Source organism: Agelaius tricolor, unplaced genomic scaffold, assembly GCF_023055355.1.
Source record: "Agelaius tricolor isolate 1412-34295 unplaced genomic scaffold, bAgeTri1.0.p SCAF_4, whole genome shotgun sequence".
NCBI classification, from domain to species: domain Eukaryota; kingdom Metazoa; phylum Chordata; class Aves; order Passeriformes; family Icteridae; genus Agelaius; species Agelaius tricolor.
In genome coordinates, this window is record NW_027269264.1 from 27,094,259 (window position 1) to 27,098,599 (window position 4,341).

Here is a 4,341-nt window from a genome sequence, read left to right on the forward strand (position 1 = left end):
CTCCCGCTACCCATCATCCCCAAATGTTTGTGGGCTCCTTGCTTTGTGTCTAGCCTCTTTATGGGGGCTTTATGTTCCAGCGCGGCAGCCTCTGCGAGGAGCGCTGTGCCGCCGGGTGCCCACGTCGGCGCTGCCCTCGCTGGGAAGCGCCGGTGCGGGCTGCAGCCCCCGGTCTGTGCCGCGGCGCAACCCCGCCGCCCCTGAGCTCTCGGCGCTCTCCGTGGCTCCCTGGGCGTGTGCCCGTCCTCTTGTTTTAAATACACCGGTCCCGCGGGACGTTGTAACAGCGAAGTAAATACAGATACATATATAAGGCGCCTAACTTGAAGAAACAACGTCAGTGTTGCACTGTAAAAATAATTGATCACTGTTCTTCAAAAAACCATCAAAAAGCAACTAAGGTGAATTAAAAATAGAGAGGAATTAGAGGCTCTAATATTTGAGTGGGCTCTACAGAATCACACGATGTTACTGCACAGCAATAGTCGGTATCGAATTTATCTGAGTGCACAAGCAGGAAGAAATAACCTTTCTTTTACTTCTCTGTACAATTTCGGAGCCTTAGTGCTGAAATTAGGGTAAGTGGAAAACAATGTGCATTTTTACAAGGAAAAAAAAGCCCACAGCTGTTGAAAAACGACGAGCGGTTAGCAACACACAAAACATCGCGAAGACAGTAGGGTTGTTAGGCACAGGGCATATTTATCTGGATGGCTGCTCACCCAATTTCTTCATAACAAGCAGTATTTTTATAACAAAGACTTTATTGGTCCTTGTCATAACAATAATCACCATATGACCAGGATTTTGTCTCTTTCACTCGTGAATAATGATGGTGTTCTGTTACCGAGAATGTAATGATTTGGAGCTACAAAACTCGGATTGTCATCTTTTCTAGATGCTCTCTGTACGTGCATTTCACCCTCGTTTTGCAAAGAACCCTACTTTGCACTTATTTTATTCGCTTGACTTCGTTCAGCTGCTGGCCTCTGGCGAAGGAGGGCATCCTACCCGGCTATTCTCTGGTGGTACAGAAAATCCTGTGAAGAAGATTGCAATGTTCAGGCACTTGATTCAATGCAGTGGTTTTGCTAATGCATTCGGGTGTCCAGACGCAACTGATAAAATAACTTTCTAAATCTGCAGCCATGACTGCAGTTGAAAACTCTTGTAATAACCCCTACACCTCAGACTATACCTGTGCGTGCATAGAAATGTGTACAGCATTATGACCTCAAGGATACAAGCTTTTAAAATCTAGATCAATATAATTCTCTCTTTGGGAAGCATCATTTGATAGAAGTGTGTATCTCCCTTTCCCTTCCTTCTCTCCTACTTTGTTATGTCCCTTTATAACACTATTTGCATTCAGGTTGGACGGTTTGTAGCTAAATACCGAGACAGGTTTTTAAAATGGTCACAGAAGTAACGTCATCTGGAACTCCTCGGCGGACGCGGGAGGAAAGGGGGCAGGGTTGAAGAACATTTAAACGCACTTTACAGGGTTTAAATGTTACTCTGTAACCGCAACAGTGGCTGCAGAGCTGCAACTGGGAAGGGAGGAGAAAGGAGGGGGAAGAGGGGGAACAGGGCTATTTAAGTGATATTTGAATCGGATTCACATTTTTAGTGCTCTTTATCAAGTGCATATGGTACTCCCTGAAACTGTTCAGCAAGTGCTGACAAAATATACCTGTCGAGGAGACAAGAAAACATAGGAATATTTGATTCACCTCTTACTTATTTTGATAGCTGGGCACACCATTAATAACGTCACAAAGGTATCACCTACAGTAGATTTACCATTTGTAATGGTTTTTAATATTTAAAATTTTTATGTTTAATATTTGGGGCATTTTCCTGCAATACTATAAGCGTTTCTTTAGGTAGGCAAATGCTGCTGTCTACTTAGTTCAGAGTGACTTGCCAGGCTGAGGAAGCCATTTCCTATAACAGGTACTTTGACAAGGATAACCAACAGTCTTTTATATCAAAGAGTAGTCAAACCGCAGTGAGATTCAAAGCAGAGAATGTTGGAACATTTTGTTCCAGCGAAGGAGCTAAAAATAACAGCCCCTCCCAGTGTTGGAAGGGGGTTGATTTTCACATTTGGAAGGGCAAATAGAAATCAGATTATTAATATAATCAAACAGAAAAATCTGCCCGGAGAGGTGAAAGGGGAAAGTTCTGAAGTGTCAGTGCTTAAAAACAACCCCAAAAACTAGAGTCCAGAGCCAGGGCTCTGAACGGGATTTGATGGGTTGTTGGGAGATTTAATAATTTTGTACCTTCCTCATGGCACATCAGAACATGGTGTTTGAACTAGGTCATGGTAATGCCAAATTGCACAGCCAAGTGTAATGCTGCTCCAGCTGTTCTGCCACTCGAAGCCAAACGTGAAATTCTCATTTTCAGCCCGAAAGGAAGCTCCTTCCACAGCCCCATGTTTTACTTACCTGCAGGACAGGCTCTCTAAACATGCCAAAAACTGAGAAACTGCTTTGACATATATTTTGGAGATCAGACGCTAAGTGTGGTGCACGTCAATAAGGGAATGCCTAACAACATGATAATTACACCATCCACGTTACTGAGATATTTGGTTAGAGTCTTTCAGCATCCACGGTGTGGGAAAAGAGAATTTTAGTTGCGGGCTGCAGGAGAAAATAAAAGCAAAACAACATCATCAAAACCCCAGACGCCTACGTTTTTAATCTCCCAATCACTTTTTCTGCAAGCAGGGAAATCTTTCCCCTTTTCCAATAAGCGTGCTTCCACATAGCTGTTAGTTCCCTATTTTCGTGAGCGGCTTGGGGGTTTGTTTTTGGATTTGAACGTTTTAAGCACTGTAGTGACGAAGAATGGTATTAACAGAGCCGGCGGCAGCCCAGCGGAGCGGCGTTGTTCCCCAGCGCCCGTCCCCGCGAAGAGCTGCGCTGCCCCGGGGCACGCTGCCGCTCTGCCCCGCGGCTCCGGCCGCAGCCCTCGAGCATCCAGGCTCAGCTGCGCCGTGCCGCCAGCCCCGGCACCCCCGCCAGCCGCTGGCCCCCGGGGCCGCCGCCCGCCGCAGCCAGGCGGGTCGGGGCTCCGTCTGTCCAGTCCCCCCGGCACTGGACGGCAGCCTCGCTGCCCTCGTGCTTATTACCTTATTTTCATCTGGTTCTATGACACAAACTTCTCCTTCTCCTTCCCCCGCCGCCCACTCCCCTCCTCCGGACACAAACACGAGCTCTTCTTGATTCGGCTCCTCTGCACCGGGATGGGGCGGCAGTCCCGGCCTGTCCCTTTCCCGGGGACAAGAGGCTTTCCTTTCCCCATGCAGGGAGCCGGGGCCGGACTTTCACCCTTACCTCTCTTTTCGCCTGTTAGGAGCAAGGGAGTCCTGCACCTCCGGCCGCCTGCCCCAGCCTCCCTTCGAGTCCAGCCTGCGGGACTTCCAGCTTTCCCCCCTTCTGTCCTCCCGTTTGTCTGCCCGCCTGCCTGCCGCCTTTTTTATTTTTCCCGTCAGTGACTTAAGCCCAAGCCAAAGGAGGCATAAGAAAAAATACAGCCGTGTGCTCCAGGTCTATAAATACAGCTCGGAGAGAGCGTCCAAAAGTTTGGAAGGAAAGGAAGAAGGCGTACGGAGACAAAAGCCAAGCACCGCTCCGCTGCTGCCGATGCTCTGGTTATGCTCGAGCTTCGCGGCGGCGGACCGAGCCCGTTCGCTGCTTGTTTGGGTGGGATTTTTTCGGGAGCGGGGCGGTGGCGGTAGAGTGATCGGCGCATTCATTATTTCAGCTTTAAATATGTGAATTTTAGCCACAAATACCAGTCGATCTATCAGCCAACTTTGCAGCTGCTATTGTGAGAGGAAACTTTCCTAATGCGGCTGAAGGCGCTAGTGGAGGGTGATTTTTTCTTGCTTTGTTTTGGTTTTTGTGGATTTTTAAATTTTTTTTTCTTTTCTTTTTTTTTTTTTTTTTTTGGTTTTTGTTCCTTTTCCATCTAGTGAAGCCTAAGTGTCTGAACATTTCCTTGTTCCCTCCGTGTTTTATGTATCCCTCGGAGAGAGAGACAAAAATAAATAGTCGTGTCTTAAAAGGAGGGGTAGCGGCGCCCCTACCTGCTCTGTGTCGTCTTAGACGATACTCTCTTAGAAAGAGTATCCTGCCTTTGGAACATGCCTAAGTGGTGCTGCCGTCGCCGTAAAGTAACACTGGGATGCCAGAGAGGAAATGACCAACACATGTCCGCTGTATCCTAAGTATTTATTCACGTTAACTGCTGTCCTCTTTATCCTACGCAAGAAATTGGTATTGGACTGAAAATATCACTCTTTCTCAGGAGGAAGCAATACCA

At 47.5% G+C, this 4,341-nt stretch overlaps 1 long non-coding RNA gene across 1 annotated transcript; it reads right to left on the bottom strand.

Moving 5' to 3' along the window:
* Positions 1-540: 540 nt before the first annotated feature.
* On the bottom strand, positions 541-3,953 carry LOC139589498 (uncharacterized). The gene is made up of 3 exons (XR_011679033.1): positions 3,351-3,953; positions 2,457-2,654; positions 541-1,040 (listed from the first exon to the last, which is right to left on the bottom strand). It is a non-coding gene; the product is annotated as an uncharacterized lncRNA (long non-coding RNA).
* Positions 3,954-4,341: the final 388 nt, after the last annotated feature.